This window comes from Cyprinus carpio, chromosome A9 (assembly GCF_018340385.1).
Source record: "Cyprinus carpio isolate SPL01 chromosome A9, ASM1834038v1, whole genome shotgun sequence".
NCBI classification, from domain to species: domain Eukaryota; kingdom Metazoa; phylum Chordata; class Actinopteri; order Cypriniformes; family Cyprinidae; genus Cyprinus; species Cyprinus carpio.
In genome coordinates this window covers 23,450,514-23,468,723 of record NC_056580.1, presented here as the reverse complement: position 1 = coordinate 23,468,723, position 18,210 = coordinate 23,450,514, and the positions used below count along the sequence as shown (strand labels likewise).

The 18,210-nt window shown below is 33.1% G+C and overlaps 1 protein-coding gene across 1 annotated transcript in view; it reads right to left on the bottom strand.

Moving 5' to 3' along the window:
* gulp1a (GULP PTB domain containing engulfment adaptor 1a) overlaps positions 1 to 18,210 on the bottom strand; it is a 174,040-nt gene that overhangs the window by 59,126 nt on the left and 96,704 nt on the right. The gene's annotated exons all lie outside the window — the stretch shown is intronic.

Here is an 18,210-nt window from a genome sequence, read left to right as displayed (position 1 = left end):
AATGATTTTGTACACATTTTATGAGGATAAAGCACCTTCTTTCACTGACCATTTGTTGGTTTTAGATTTGTAATAAAGATAGTGTTCAAGATTTTAAGAGTTTCAGGCCCTATTTTGTACTCTATTCATAATAACAGCATAGTCCTACTGCCTGCCAAAGAAAACTTATCATTTTAATTCATAATAGTAAGATTGATTATTTTCTGGCTTCTAAAGTGTCAAAAGATGAAGAGAGATATCAGAGTCCCTGACTCAAGAATTTCAATTTTGAGAAATTATGTTTGAGCAAGCTCAATATCATATCGCACATAATGCTGAAAGTAAATTATCTTGTGCAAACTACCATGATGATATTAACCAGTGTTCAAAGAGCAGAAAAATATATCCCTACCCTCATTTAAGTAGATTACTCATATGTATATGCTTGTGAACACATTTCTCTGCTCCTGTGAGTGTGTGCATCCAACTAAAAACCCTGAAAATGACTGCTACCGTGACATCCTCCTAAGAGACACGGGTTTGAACTCTCTAGAGACATTTATTAAAAAAAGAACCTGTCCTTGACTTCACTATAAAGATGAAGTCTGTGTCATACCCCTCAGAGATATGGATGATTTAAAGACGATATGAAAGAAATAAATAAGAAAGCCCCACATAGAGAGTGTCTGATGCCTGTGCAGTGAAATTGCTCACAATCGCTAGCATCTACTTCTAACAATGTTCATCTCTGCCATCTTTCTCTGCATGGCTGTCTTACACTTAAAATGACATAAATCATACTGCTTATTTTGAAATATGTTTTCACCTGACCTATGACCTCTTAAATCCCAATTTTTTTCAGCGACAACAGTTTGGAGAAGGAGCCTACTGCATTATGGGATATGAAACCCTTGCATGTAAGCTTTACTTTAGCTGTATAAACTGTTAACCAAGGACCACATATATACACTGAAATGTCTATGCGATGTATGAATATATATACTGCATTATGCATTTAAACCAATATAAATTATAAGTCAGCAGTATTCTGCATTTATTTACTTATGCATTTTCAGAGATTAAATTTTAATAAACTGCAAACAAACAGCCACCATGCTTTGATGAATGTCCAACAGAAGCAGAAAACGTTTCAACATGTTCCTGAAAAAAAATCATAACAAACTCCAAGATATTCAGTTTAATGAGAACAACTGAATGAAACCTCAATGTGTTGATTAGTGTTTCTCAACTGTTTTTTCTTCAAATTAGAGCTCACAGTTTGTCATGTAACAGTTAACAAAAATCAAATGTAAAAAAGGCCAAACAATATACAAAATTATTAACATTACACAGACAACTTGACAAGCCAAGCTGTCCTAAATGCCCAATGGTTGGTTGCATTTTATTTTTGCTTTTATTCCTTGTCTGAAAGAACAGGAAGACCTATGACTCCTGCACTTTTTGTTATAAAATAAACGATTGTTGAATCTGACAGAATACCTTTCTTGTGTATCCCCTGCAGCCCAACTGTCCATTTTGTCTAATTTTGCTACAGGTCAATGCAGACGTCCCGCAGAGTAAATTGGGGAAGTTCATCCTCAGAAGCAGAACCACAGCTTCAACAGCTTTTAAAAAAGAAAAGTTTTTTTTCATTCTAAGTGACTTGTATCTTACTTAAATATAATGACAAACAGTGTCTTTGTTCCAAATTGGAAAATAATGAAAGGACATGTTGCAATTGCATTTGCATTGACAGAAAGGTATATATATCCATCAGGTCTTGGCTTTCTCTAGAGGGCAATTCAAAGGCAATTTGTCCAAATGGGTATTGCTGAAAACATTAAGAGTATTTTCACATCAGCACTTAGACAGAATAAACAATCTTGTGTCTTTGAAAAACGTTCTGACAGTTTTTAATTGCTTAATGGTGCAGTAACTGATACATGACCCCTCAATGGGAAAGCTAACAACTTTCTCCAGGTATATTAGAACTCTTTGGTTTACAGAGTCTTTAGATTGTAATATTTCAGGGCATCAATTTGAATGATATCTATAGTAGTAGGAATACAGCACTTTTAATTCCCATAAATTGCTTACTGGGTTCTCTCTTGTGTTTTGCCTTTAACAGTCTTTTTATCAAGGCCTTGTGTACTGTTTATCTGCCATTCTTGAACCTTGCAAAAGATTTAAGACTTCCATTTAACATGTCAAATGAGCCTCATTTCAATCAATTATGAATTTGGCACAGAAAGTCCTTACCCTTGCAAAACCCATTGACCAAAATGTCTAGCCCAGCTTTAAACTGCCAGCAAGCTAGAGTCTGCCAAGTTTCATAATCATTCCATTCAGTCACCGAGACACAGATTAGAGCATAGGACCGTTTTATTTGTTTTTATAAAATATATTTAGGATGTTGCGGATTCTTTGATTTCAGTGAATTGCCTGTACATGCCTGGACTAAGTTTTCATTGGCGCATAGGCTTAATACATTATACTTAAGCTATCTCACTATATAATTCTATTTATCATGCAGCGAGTATAAGGTGTTCATTTGATTTAAAAATCTTTAGTGATTAATGACTGTATGCTGTTGAAATGATAGTTATTTACTTGAAAAGACACATGCCGGGAAGAACAACCCTGCAATTACATCTCTTATAATCTGCAGTTTAATCAGAGCCTCTGTATGCAGACAATAGATGCCAGTCCTCAGTACAAAAGGTCAACAGAAACATGTCATGACCAAAGAAATGAAATGTGCACATTTAAAGTGTTTTACACATTAACTTTTTACTTTTGAAAAATATGTTTAAAAACTGGTTGACTCAAACAAGAAGAAGTCTCCAGTCATACCAGTAGCCAAATAAAAGCTGATTTATTTTAAATGAAAAGGGGTCACCTCAAGGGCCAGACATGTTGAGATCACATGATCAGAATCAGGGTTTCTGCAGGTGTTATTAAAGTCTTAATTCACCCTTCCACAAATTAAGGCTTTAAAAGATCTTAAATCAGAGCAGAATGTCTTAAATTCATAAAGTCGTGGCATTAAATGTGACATGCAAAGCAAGCAAACAAAAAATAAATAAATAAACTTTCCTTCTCTGAATTTTTGTCCAGTTTTTCAATACAAAATATCTAAACATGCTTAATTAAAATGCAAAATGGAGATAATAAATCTTATTTTCTGAGAATGTGATCAAAATTAAGTGAGTTTATGCTTAAAACCAGAACAAATATCAGTCAATGGGGTATGAAAATAAGTGATCAGAAGGTATAGTAAAAGTTATTTCCATATTCTAAAGATTGGAAGCAGAGGTATTCAAGCTTTACTTTTTTTGTAAAATGAATTAAAAAGTAAACTTTGAAGTGTTGCTAAAATACGACACTTACATTTAGAAACTGTAGAAACTGACATTTTGTGTTCCATTCAATTTGTTTTTTAAATTTTCTTTACTTAGTCTTAAAACAAGCCTTAAATTTACTTTAATAAAAAACCTAAACAAACCCAAAACAATCACAACCATACCAAAACAAAAAAACAAAATCAACTTCAGGACTAGGCAAAAACATAAGACATGCATAATAAACATCTTAATGTCTTAATGTAAATCTGAAAATGTAGAAAGTTCTATGTGCAGTTTTTAGGTTTAGCAGATAGAAAATATCATTAGCTTACTGTATACAAAACAACAGAAATCAATGTAAAGAGTCCACCATTACTGAAACAATATGGACTCTGATGGCATAGCACAGTTCATATTTCATGCATCTCACTGAGATTCAGTTCATACATATTCCAAGTAGTCCACGTTCAACATATTGTCATGCATTAATCACAGACTTAACCATGAGTGCTTTAGCTCCAACACAGTGAGTCGTATTTTTAATACTGTGGTACACCAATGAAAAGAGGAAATCTATCAGCAGTAAAAGGTTATGGTGACAAAACTGTTGGATTGGCTATCAGATCTGTATAATAGGTCCATATTGCCATGAGGCAAGGTCTGGAGCATTATATTATATGCTGCATCAGCTGGAAAACATCCAAACATTAATGAGCATTTAATCAATAACCTGTTTGAGAAAGTCATTGTAATGCCATTAACCTTTTGCTATTTAAATGCTATGCCACCCTTGAGATAAAATGAACGAGAATATGCCAATATAGGTCATCTTGATGCATACTTACAGAAAAGCCCAAAATATGAGTACTACAGCAATTTTACGAGTGTACAGGAATATCAAGGGTTGTACATAAAACAATGACAAGAAAACATTACATTAAATGGGAATTGAAAATGCTGTTCCATGTAGACTTCAAGACATCAGAATATGTTATAACAAGTATAACTGTCTAGTACACAGCAAAACTAAACTAGATAGAAGAACAGAGATGTAAAATGAATGTGAGTAGCTTATCTGAGGCCTCTGATATAGAGTCTGCAAAGACAGAGAGTTCTGTCTGATTCTTGTCGAATAACTAACTTTATCTGCAGTTTTGTATATTAGGCGAAAGTCAACAAAAAGATAGAAAAGATGAGAACAGTGACATAAACAAAATTCTTAATCTTGACAGAATGTCAGGGATGATAGAGAGATTCGGTCACAATGCATCAGGTTCAAGATAAAAATGCCATTTTTCAACCAAAATTGAATTCAGTCTTCATTTATTATCCACATCCAACTCTCCACATTTTGTGGTTTGATGCAGCAGCAGTAGCATTAGCTGTGCTAATAACTCATCGCCTTCAACGCAGTTCCCAAAGCTCACATAAATTTTTTTATAGGCATCCCTGTTATAGCCAAAGCTTTTGACAAACTTCATCTCAGAAATGACATTTGTCTAAGTGTTTGACGGGAGTGATATTCTCATAAAGGTGAGAGTGGTACATGTTGAGACTGAAAATGAGAGAAAGGCCAAGGACAGATTCTGATAAGGAGCCCCTTAAAAGGAAAGAGCATTATCAACACCTTAAAAGCAAAAGGAAGACCTTAATACCTGAAGTCCAACTTCAAATAAATAGATAAATTAAGCACCAAGACTAGGATTAATCCCCCTTCTGGAAGTATTTAGATAAAAGACCTTTTGGGTTTCAGTTCAATAGTGTAACATAATTGGGTCACTTTCGGAAAAAAAAATACAAAAATAAATACAAATACAAAAATTTAATTTCAGTTCACCTTCCTCCTAAAAGGCTGAGGGGTAAATATTTATTAACATTTACATTATAACTAATCATAAAAGACAACTTAACTATTTTCTTTACAGTTTAAGCAAAGGTTGTAAAACCTGTGACAAATTTTCCTAAAAGATTAATTTTCTAAGATGGCAATCAAAAAACATTATTGAGCAGTTCATACAACTAAATATTTTTTTGTAACACAAAATAGTACTTGCAAATTACCTGTGTGAAAAAATAAATGTACAAAAAAAAAAGTGTTTCATGCACCTTATAAATTCAAATTATTAACTTGCAAAACAACATAAGTTGACTGAGGTGAGACCCTTGAGCAAGGCACCGCAGCAATATGGCTACCCACTGCTCCGGGTGTATGTTCATGGTGTGTGTGTGTGTACACTACTGTGTGTGTGTGCTTAAATGGGTTAAATGCAGATTCCGAGTATGGGTCACCATACTTGGCCACACGTCACTTCACTCACTCATATTAAACACTAGGGGTCATTCTGATCATTCTCATTCATGATGAGAGTGAAACTGTTTCTGCACATTTCTCTTGATCCTTTTACATGCTTTTATTCTAGAGAGTTACTCAGTGGCACCCTGTGCTGTTTAGTATGAGACTGCAAAAGCAGAGAGTGAGAATCTCATTACAGGGCCTGTCAGTTTCCTCAGGTGTATTGAATAATGAGGATTCTCTAGTCTGACAGCTCACGATGTCTTTGCGCAGATTAATAAACTGAATTAGAAAATGATTCTTGAAGAAAAAAATCTTTAGACTGTGTCTCCTCTAATTGAGTTATAGGACACTGCATCACTCATCACAGAAGTCCACAACCCAGAAACAGCTAAGTAATAAAGATTATGGCTATACCTGAAGCAGCCAAATACTAGCTCTGTTCTGGTGATTTGGCAATGCTCAAACCTGAGCATCACTTGTATTAGTTATCCAGTTGGATTGATAGTCTGTTTTAATTAGTGACAATTAATAGCCAATTGTCTTAATACAAAAATAAATAAAAAAAAAAATATTCAGACAATATTTTGCTATGACATTTGACATGTCAAAACAATTAGTGACAATTAATAGCCAATTGGCTGATTAGTATAAGTGGTCTTCATCCTACTGTCAATTTCAAAATGTACTGACATTTTTAAGTTAATGTAGTTTAAAATTAATGTACCTTTATGCTCAGCAAATGTGTTCACTTTTAATATTTAGTTTATTTTCTGGCTTTAAATTGTTATATATAATGGCATTGTTGCTCTTTTTTTATTATTATTGTTGATTATATTGTAGCTTTTGTTGATATTTCAATTAGATTTTTTTTATTTCTGTATTCACTTTAATATTAAACTAATAGTATTTTATTTTATTTGTATAATAACATTATATTAATATATTAATAATTAACCTTCTCTCAGATAGTTATCATCGTCATAACAGTTTACCAATGGTTTCCAAATTATATTAATATTAGGCAACATTTAGTATTATTTTTATCCATTGGCACACCAAAAATTTCAAAACATTCAATTCCATAAGGAAAATGTGGTGAATTCATATCAATCTACCGTTTACAGGCCGACTCACTCATCTCTCTCCTTAAAACTGTCCAGAGTTTGACAGTTTTTTTTTTTTTTTTTTTTGCAGATAATAAAGGCTTGAACTGAATGTTCCAGAACACTGGATTGCTTAACCACTGAATCATGGGCTTTTCTCCAACAACTGAAATAAGAGATAGCAGTGTCACAGAAATGGTAAATCTGTGCAAGGGAAATCTTCTTAGTAATACTTTGTGTAAAAAAATTATTCCCACAAGGATGATTTTGTTCTGGCCTGCTGGCACTGTTCCCCAATGTTGACTTTTCAGGCAGGAGACTTTCCCTTAAAGTCCCAGCACATATAGGCTACTAGCGAAATGAGATGTCTGATTTATGGGAAAATGCTAATCTGTACTATAAAGAGTTCCAATTAAAATGTGTTTTAGGCTTTGTGCGTGTGTGTGTATGTGTGTGTATCATGTCACCGAGCTCTCTAATGCACACACACACACCGAAACAATAAACTAATCCCAAAAAAGAAAAAAAACCCAAAAAATCCAAAAAATAAAAACAACAAAACAATCCACTCTCAAAAAAAAAAGGTACAAAAGCTGTCCCTGGAGCAGTACCTTTTCAAAAGCACTTGTGTACCTTTTAGGTACTACGATGTACATTTTAGTTACTAATATGAACCTTTAAGGAACCAACATGGACTCTTTAGGTACAAAGATGTGCCTTTTAAAAAGGTACCACCCCACTGACACTGAAAAGCAAAATATAGACAAACAACCTGCACTGCAAGAAAAAAGCTTTATAAACAATAAACTGTGCTCTACAATGATGAAAAATAATAACACTGAGAAGCAAAATATAGACAATCAACCTACACTGTAAGAAAAAAGCTTTATTATCAATGAATCATTTGATCCAGTTCAAAAAGCTGGTCTTAAATGATGTTTGTGAATCAATAACCTAATCTGGTTCTTGAGTTCAACTCATTGACTCTGAACCCAGCAGGTAGCAGCCCTCTAGTGGTGAAGAACATGAGTGACTAATAATTTAAATTTCACGCAAAGCTATTCTATGACTAGTTTTATAATTCACAGGAGAGTTTCTGTTCCAGGTCATAGTGGTTCAGAACCACAAGAGGTTGATTAAATAATGACAGAATGTTCATTTTTGGGTGATCTAATCTGTTCATTTTAATTACATTACCACTTCTCTTACTCAGTATAATGTGAACTTCATTAGACTTGCTAAACTAGTATTCCAGATTTGTGTTGGGCCTGGCAGGCATGCCTTTGTCTTTGCTTCCTCTTCCTCAAAGCAAAAGTTGAGCTCTGAGAGTTTTCTGTGATTATTCCAAGCAAAAACACTTTTGGCACTGTCTCCAGTAAGACATCTAAATGAAAGTCGACAGCACTGTCTTGTGGGCTCCAGCCTCAGCATTACTATGTTTTTCCTCCCTCTTGCCTCTTCAAAACCAACCCTGAATCAGTTATTTGCTTTATTAGACATCTTATGGCAGTTTCACTTCAATGGGTATCTGAATTTAAGGAGGAAAATCATCCAGTCCTCTGTGGAATTAAGTTTTTGTGTTGTCTGGGTGGGCACTGTTGAGGTGGCAGCCTGCTAAACAGAGGGAATTCAGTGAACATTATCCAGACATACTGCATTGAGGCAGAAGCATTTAGATATTAATATACTCCGATATTGTGATGAGCACAATGAGCTGTAGTGATGTATGAGTAATAAAACATTCAGTGCATCACTGCCATATGGCCACAGTGAGCCACTTCCTAATGGAGAGACGATTAACAAAGGAAAAGTGCTCAGAAAGAAGTGTTGGAATACTTATTAAAGATGAATCACACAGCCTGCTTTTCTGGGAGGAACGTTACAGCAATATTTGATCATTTAGGCCAGGGTGTTCTCAAACTAAACTAGGCCACCCTGTGAGATTTTAAACAATGCAAACCTGTCAGTAAATAAAATGCATTTTTTGTGGATGAATTGCTATTTAATAATTTGAGCACTTACAATAATTTCATATTTAAACATAGAAATAAACACATTTCACATTTAACGTGTCTGTTTTGTCTTGAATCTAAACAATAAATTCAATGTACACTATTCAATAAAATGTAACTTGCAACTTAAATCTGTTTGAGATTCTAAAATAATCATAATCAGTGTCATGGCTAGAGTCGATATAAACTAGAAATTGAAACTGGATATAAACGTGCCATTTATTATATTTGGCCTGAGTTAGTGTGTTAGAGGTCCAAACTCCAGCTGTTCTTTGTGACCATATGCTGGAATTTCTGTTTGTTTTTCACCATGATTTATATGCTTTCTTAAATCTTAATCCGGAAATTATGGTACTTAATGTTAATCTATGCACCAGAATAAGAGCATTATGCATAATAAAGTTAAAATTGCACATTTATTATTAGTCTGATGTCACCTTCCAGTCATAACATAATAGTCTTAAATTGGCTTTATCAAAGGGATTAAATTAATGCGTAGTATCTGCAAATGCAAACTCATAATTACTGGTAATTTCAAAGACTAGAATTATTATCAGTTTTGAAGAAAGACTGAACAAGCCTCTAACTCAAAATATTAAATAGCCTATGTTTTGTTGTTTAATTTGAATGAATGATGCCTCAATGTGCATGGCTTGTTTAGGAAGGTGTGCTTTTACTTTTCTACACAAGACTTCACAGATTTAAGGAGCTGCCTGAGCCATATTTATTAAAAAAATCAAATGACTATGTGTGGACTTTTTTATTTGGACCAGTAGGCAACGACCTAGCAACACAGCAATGAGCTAAAAAGCTGCAAAAACCATAAAAATCTATATTATAAAAATACAACAAGGAAAATACATGGAAGACACTGATTGCTGAATATATCCTGCTACATCCAAAGCACAATGTAAAAGCTGTTTTCCAGTAAATAACTAATGTGAGTGCATAACTGAAATCGTGCTTTTACTATTAATTGACATCTCTACTGTTTTACAAAATTCCACAACACAGTATCATAGTTTCTTTCTAGTTGGTTTGATCTGCTCTGCAACCCCTCTGAAATGACATACAAAAATATGCTCACCTTTTTCTACAAAACAATTCCACGTTATAAGTGATTTAACTGCTGATTACATCCTCAAATGATGCTGCTGAAAATGGAATAGTCTTGTAAAATGCAGTGATATGACTTCTTATGCTCAACACAACACCCGAGTGGATGAGATGCCTCAACTACAAAAATCATGTGCTATTCCAAATGGGTAAAAGGGCTAAGACGAATGCCTATCAAAACATATTAATCAGAATACCTTTAACCTAACATTATTGTCTAAGTGTCCCATAATTTGCTCCACCCAAAGTTTTAACAGTTTTTTTAAGTCATTAAGTTTTAAATATTACAGAAACTTCATCAAGGTCCATCTGTTATTTGAATTAGGTTATTTGTTCTAGTGTAGCAGTAAATGAATACAAACCCACATATTTCATAACCTGACTTTTGCTCTACCAGTAAATTTCACAAACACTGTCTTGAATTAGAGTTTCAGGCTAAAGGTTTCTGGCAACTTTTCACATTATCAGTCACATTTTCGAATGTAACTTGGACTATTTTAATGTAGAAAAAGATGTGAAATGATAGGACGCTGACATCTCTCTAAATGTATTTAAAGATAAAATATAATATATAAAAGGTCTAAAAAATATTCTGCAATACTGTGCACAAGTGATCAGTTAAAGATAGTAACAAACTCATAAAAAGATATACATGGGACTCAATTCCTATGATCTTTCTGTCAATGGCTTCTATCCTTGATAGATTAATGCCTTTTTCTCAATTATTTGTGTCTTCACACATTTGTGTAAAACAGTGGCTTTCTTGAGGTCTCTATACTGACACATTACTGTATATTTAGCAATCTGAAAATGAATATGGAGCTAAATTGAAAGTAGGCATCTTTGTGTTATGAACAAATGTGAATACATAAAGAGCATTAAAACACAGCAAATGCAAGCACCAGAGTCTCATGTTTACACTTAAGCAGAATGTTTGAAATGCTTCTGACTCTATATAACAAACACAGTTGAAAAAAAAATGGCATGAACAATTTTCACTTAGAAATTTCAAGTAAATTTCACAAGCAATTACAAACAAATGGCATGAAACACATTGAATTATATGTGAAATTTTGAAGTAGAAAAACTGAAATAGTATTTTCTCATAAAACATTCTCCAATAATCTATATTTTATTTGCAGCTTCAAACATATAAATATTTACATTTAAGACATTAAAATGGTTTGTTTCAAACTTTAATTTTAAAATTTAATTATGTTTCTTTATTAACAGCAAATAAATAAATAAATAAATAAATCTCAAATAAAATGAAAATACTTTAACAGGTCAACTAGTTCTGGTTAAGTTCTGCTCGTGATAAGTATCTCCTACAATATGTCTTCAAGCAATCATCTAAGATTCATCAGTGATTACGAATTTTTATGCTACAATCACTATTACAGCAGCAAGCCTTTGTTCTCAACTTCCTGTATAGGATAATTGGCAATGAATTAAACCCTACAGGCTTTTTACATAACATGAACACAGGACCCAAATGCATATTAATCAGTTAACTCTCTCTTTCAAATTTTGCTTTAAGGAAATCACAGAGCAGTGGATCCAAGGACCAAATGGAAATGCGATCCTTTGCTTTGGGCGAACCATTGCTCAAGTTGAACTGAAGCAGTTTGTTTTCCATAAGATGGATAAGTGGGTAACTTGATCTGACACTCTATCCTCTATCTATCCTCTATCTCAGCTGTTGTTGAGTCTGATTGCACGGTATCCTAAAACTGTCAACTGCACTATTTTGTATTAAGAGAGACAACACTTCAGAGATAGTCAGTTCTCACACTATTTTCACTGGCTCTCTTTTGCTAGTGGATTAAATGGATAGTTCAGAAAATAAATGAAGAATGTTGGTAACCAAATAGTTGATGGTAGTCATTGACTTTCACCCCCCCCCCCACCCCCCCCAATCCTATGGAAGTCAATGGCTCCAATCAACTGTTTGGTTATCGTCATTCTTCGAATCTTCTTTTGTGTTCAACAGAAAAAAGAGACTCATACACGAAGACTGAATTATTATTAGAAATTTTCTGAACTATCCCATTACTCAACTGGCAAAAGAGAGCCAGTGAAAATAGTGTGAGAACTGACTATCTCTGAAGTGTTGTCTCTCTTAATGCAGAATAGTGCAGCTGACAGTTTTAGGATGCTATGCAATCAGACTCAACAACAGCTCGGTACACTTAGATAGAGTTTCACATTCTGAGATAGAAAGAATTTTCATTTTTGGATGAACTATGCCTTTAAAGTTCTGTAGTAAATGCTGTTTATCTTTAGAAAGGGGTGTAAGACAAAATCAAGAAGGTTTCTCATTCACACTTAAGATTGTAAATGAATAGATCAACTGGAAATCTAAATTCTGTCATTATTTACTTTTGAATTTGCTTTTATGAGCTTGATATCCTCTGGTGACCACTGACTTTCACTGTATAGAAAAAAACTGTGTCAACATTCTGCTATAATTCCTTTTAGGTCCATGGTGAGTAAATTATAACAGAACGGATTGCATTTTTATTTAATTTTTTTTTGGTGGTGGTGGGGTGGGGGGGTTACTTTATATCAACATGAAAGGTCAAACATAAATTGTGATATTTTCTAAGATGAACCTGGCAAATAAATTATCATACAAATGTTTGCATCTGTCTTGAAATAATGTTCAGCGACAGTGAGTCAGCAAGTTATTTAACCTTCCTACTAGTCATTTTACAGTTTTTACCAAACTAAAAACCTTCCAGCCTCTGTATTTCTTTTTTTTTTTTTTTTGTAAATGTCAATGCATTGGATAATGAGATGTAACCTAAGTTGCCCACAGGTATACTGTGACATTAAATGACTGCAGAGGAAACTTATTATAACCAGCACAAAAAATATAACGACCTTCAGACACTGAGGGGTGATTCTGTCATTCAAAATTAAATAGCAACATTGTAATAGTCACAATCTTCCACTATTGTGATAAATGAATATTATAATTTACTTGTGTGCTAAATTAGAAACTTTTCTATATCTTGACATTGTATATTTTTCTGACTATTTCAGTGTGGTTTGCAGGTTGGGAATTAATAATAATAATAAATCTCTGTCTTTCAAGTGTATCATAACTGTATTTCTAAGTAAAAAGGAAAAGGGAAAAAAAAACAATTTTTTATGAGTGGAGAGTATGTTGTAACACTAAAGGGATTTTATGGATGTTGTAACACTAAAGGGATTTTAAGGATTTGGGAGACTGAGAGTTTGTCTTGACTCTTGACCTAGCTTTTATGTGAATATTATGATGTGAAAGGAAGTAGTGTGGATGCAGGTGGAAAATTAAATGTGAGTCATTTGAAGACATGTTTTAATGGGGCTATTTCAGACTGTTAGCCAAAAAGGTTCATTTTTATAACAGGCTGACTTAAGGAAAACAATTTTAAACAGGATGTCTACAAGTTTCACTTAACTCGATACTGTTCAAGTTATTGTGGTTGCAGACTAATTGTATGTGGCCTTGCAGGCTGATATTCAAGGTAATCACCACCATAAATGCATGATGGACTGTGATTCTCCATCTGTTTCCAGGCAACATCGGCCAGCACAGCACATGGGAATGAGAGCACGTCTGCACCAATCATACTTTCGACCCTGTCTTCACGGTAAACACCAATCTGTGGGACCCATCTGAGATGAACGAGGACATTATCCAGATTACATGCAGCATCTATCTATCTATCTATCTATCTATCTATCTATCTATCTATCTATCTATCTATCTATCTATCTATCTATCTATCTATCTATCTATCTATCTATCTATCTATCCATCCATCTATCCAATTCCATGAGGGATAAGGGTCTGAACTGAGATAGCACATCTGGTGCATGGAATATTTTGATACGCATTTTTCAAGAGTGATGAAAAATAGTGATGAAAAGATAGTGGTATCCTGGGAAACAAGACCAAAGGAAATTTCCCACTTTTCCAGTTTAGAACACACTGTAAAAATGGATATGTGCACTTATAACATTAAGGGTTATTTAAACTTTTTCTGACCAGTTGAAATAACTTTTGTTGATGTATCCAAATGTAGTACGGGTAATTCAGTCATATCAGTTTACTGGTTATATTGTTAACTCAAACTAAAATTATTAAAACATTTTTGTTAATCAAAATATTGAAATTCAAATAATCGAATAATTGAAATAAAGTAATAATATTGAAAAAAAAAGAAGTTATATTTGAAATAAACAAGAACTAATAAAAACGACAAACGATCATGACATTAATTATTAAACTAAACTGAAAGTATAAAAATAAAATCCAATTAAAAATATTTATAAAAACTACAATAGCATATAAATAATACTGATTACTGTGAAAACCTGCTGAATTTAGATGTGACCACAAGAAGCACATTTTAAGTAACCTGACAAAAAATGTTAATGCATTTTGCCTTTTTATTTATTTACAGTATAAGAAGTATTTACAGTGGAGGAATAAGAAGGTGAAATAGAAATAAACTTAGAAGGATGTTGTTATTAAGGTCACAAATAAAAACATGTTCAGATCAGACACAGTATAAACATATAGTTCACTTAAACCACACACACACACACACATTGAAAATACATAGGACAAAAGCAATAAACAGGGTAATTTGAAATGATGTCTGTTTATATATCTGACCTGACCACTGTGTAAAAACTCTCGACTAAAAAAAAAAGTTCTGGACTAGTGAACACAGACTTGCAGAGACAGGCAGACAAAAACAGACTTCTTAATGCACAAATAATGAATTACACAGAAAAGAATTACGCTGTTGACCTTGTTCCTTAAATTCACTCCTATAAGCATCAAACAGGACAAACACTGAAGCAAAATTAACCAAGACTCTTTAGGTTTATTGTGTGTGTGTGTATAATTATTATTATTCATTATTATTATCCTTTATTTCAGACTCTTAGGTCGATTTACACAGAAATATACAAGACAATAAAAATATAAGACAATATAAACATAAATGTACATGCCACGACACTATTTAAAAACATACAAACATTCATTCCAGTGCTTCCAATACCAGGAGGAGTACTTAGTACCATTAACCACAACCATTATAATTGAATTTCTTGAATTACTCAATCGACACATGAAATTATACACATATTTTCCTTAACACAGCATGAAGAGTAGGAATATTATTATATACAAACATCTGACTTGCACTCGTCCACCTTAGGAGCTTAAGCAAAATTCTCAGTGCATCGTTAAATGCCACCTGAAGCTTTTTCATTTTCGCTTAACTATAATTACACCACAAGTGCGCTGTATACAATGAAGTACAATAAGCTCTAAAAATACCTATTTTAACCTCATATGTAAACATAAAAAATGTATTTGCTTGTCCATACAACTTGGCACTGCACATCATCTTCATCATACAAATTATCTCTGACAATGTGACCCAGATATTTTATATTATTCACCACATTTAATACTTGATCACCAAGATAAAAAAGATGGGAAATTTTTCTTAAGGTCCTCTTTGGTTTTGACAATCATATCCACACTCTTTTTGCTATTAAATTTTATATCAAACTGCACACCATTGAACATATGAAGCAACTGTTGCAATCCCACACTGTAAAGGGAAAGAATCACTTAATCATCAGTGTATCAGATGATTTATAAGACGATCTCCTATTACACATCCAGTTTTATAATTGTTTAATTTTAAAGAAAGATCATCCATATACAAGTTAAAAAAGAAGAGACAGTATTCCACCTTGACGAACTGATACACTCCCACCCCATCTTACTCGCATTGATTGATGAATATTACTACTATATACTATAAATTATACTATAATTTTCTCTACTAGATATTTTACCTGTTTTATCTTTGATTACTGGCACTAGATTCAGGTAACTTACCATGTATTAAAAATCCTGTAAAACACAGAGCAAGTAACACTAAAATTTTTTGACAAGCATGCTTCAAATGTTTGCAAACCTAACCTCAACAGATCTAATCATCACATCATTATATGGAACATGGTTAATGTCATATTTCTGTCTTTTAACACAGTTAAAAATATCCCCATAATATTTTCTCCACAATTTAACAATATTCTCAGCCCCAGCAACCCCATCATTTCTAATTGGCAACGGTACTTTACTATTATTAAGAACCTTCACTTCTTTCCAAAATTAATACACATTATTATGCTGAAGTTTCTTTGCCATTGAATTTGATCTCATGGTCACCTCATTTCTTTTAATAAACTGAACGGCATATTTAATTTTAGAACTGACCTGTTTCTTTCTCTCATATCCTGTACCAAACCTAGCTTTACCTGTTAATACTCAATTTTTAAATGCTTCTCTAGCCTCCAAATGCAATTCAGACACATAATCATTCCATCCAGCCCTTATATAATCATTTAGTATGGTCTGCTAGCATTATTTGAAACATTTCATCATTTCATCATAAATCAAAAATAAATTATGAATATGTTTAAGGTTCTTACAGTTAACATAATTACACGTAATGGTATCAGTAGACTAATTTATATTGCCAAAGCTCATTTGCTGTAAATTTTACCCAATCTGAATTTGTTTTTGAATGAGCTAGGAGAATTTTTCTTGTAACCCTCCCAAACAACATGTGTTGATGTTAGGTTCTGTTTGACAATTTTTTAAAGGTTTTCTAAACCAGAGACTCAACTATTTTCTGCAATTCTCCGACTGTGACCCTTGGAGAGTCTTAAGCTACTCAAACTCTCCTTCTCACCACACATTAGGACGATATAGACACACGTCCTCTTCCAGGCAGTTTTGTAACATTTTCTGTTGGTTGGAAATTCTTAATTATTGCCCTGATGGTGGAAATGGGAATTTTCCACTGCTCTAGCTCTTTTCTTAAAGCCACTTCACCAATTTGTGAAGCTCAGTTATCTTTTTCTGCACATCAGAAATATATTCTTTGGTTTTTCTCATTGTGATGGATGATTAAGGGAATTTTGGCTTTGTTTTCCCTCCTCTTTATATTTCTGTGAAACAGGAAGCCAGAGCTGGATTGTTTCAAGTTTATAATCATGCTGGAGTGCTCAAAATTTTGAATATGAATGGGAATATACTTCAGAGATATTTTACTTATAAGAATTTATAGGGGTGCCAATAATTGTGACCAATGAGTATTTGAGAAAAACATTTATTTCATAATGATATTTCCCCTCCGTTTTAAATTCTTATTATCCAATGAAAGGATACATTTTTGTGATTTTTTTAAATAAAAGACCAAAAGGATTAACAATGCAGATGAATTTTCACAGCCTTTTTTGGTCATATTTACCAAGAGGGCCAATATTTTTGGCCACGACTGTACTTTTTTTAGTTGTACCCCTGTGGATTTAAGTGTCTTATTTTTATTAATACCTTCAGTGGATCATAAAGATAGATACAGCCGATCTATTCAAAAGGGCAAGCAAAAGCAGTGAGTCACTTAAGAATACAAATCCAGTTCCAGTAAGCTGAGTGTCATGGCCCAGTCAGGGATAAAGGATTTAACATAGAAAATAAGGAATAATCATTAAAAAAAAAAAAAAAAAAGATTTGAATTGTTTTCAAGGCCCGGAAAAGTTGTTTTGGAAAACTTTATATATATTCTTTGCTTGTGAACCATATGACTTTTGATTTGTGAGCCAATAGCCAATTTTTTTTTTTTTACACTATTTTACAAATAGTCTGAGTAATTCATGAGTAAATCAGTCTGAATTTGAATGTTTAAAACATTCAGAGTGATTTTGCTAATGAAGAATGGTTTGCTAAAAACCCTGAATGACTCTTATGAGCAGGTTCATTTTAGGGTATCAAAACTCACAGCGCGACCAGCGTAGTTCGATTCCCAAATGAATGACTCTTCTGAGTCGGTTCTTTTTAAATGAATCAAAACATACACCGCAACCAGCGTAGCTCGATTCCCAAACGAATCACTCTTACGAACCAGATCTTTTTAGAGAATAAAAAACTAAACTGCAAGTTATTTCTGTTCAAGTTGGACTCGAAATTAATAAAGAATGAACGGATCTTGACACTTAAATATATTAAGTTAGCTACCGTCTGTATAAGATAAGTTGGAGATACACTTTTCTTGCTGCAATCACTGTTATTTTATTTTAAAAGCATAAGGATGTGAATAAAGGAATTATTACCACTTGTCTAGTGTGTATATATAGTTAGGAGCAATTTGATTACATATACTTTTGAATGAATTGTGTTATTAGGTACTAAAAATACAATTAGAAATTACATTTCTAATTTTTTTTTTTTTTTTTTTTTTGTCCCTCATAAGAACTAAAAGAATCGTAAATGG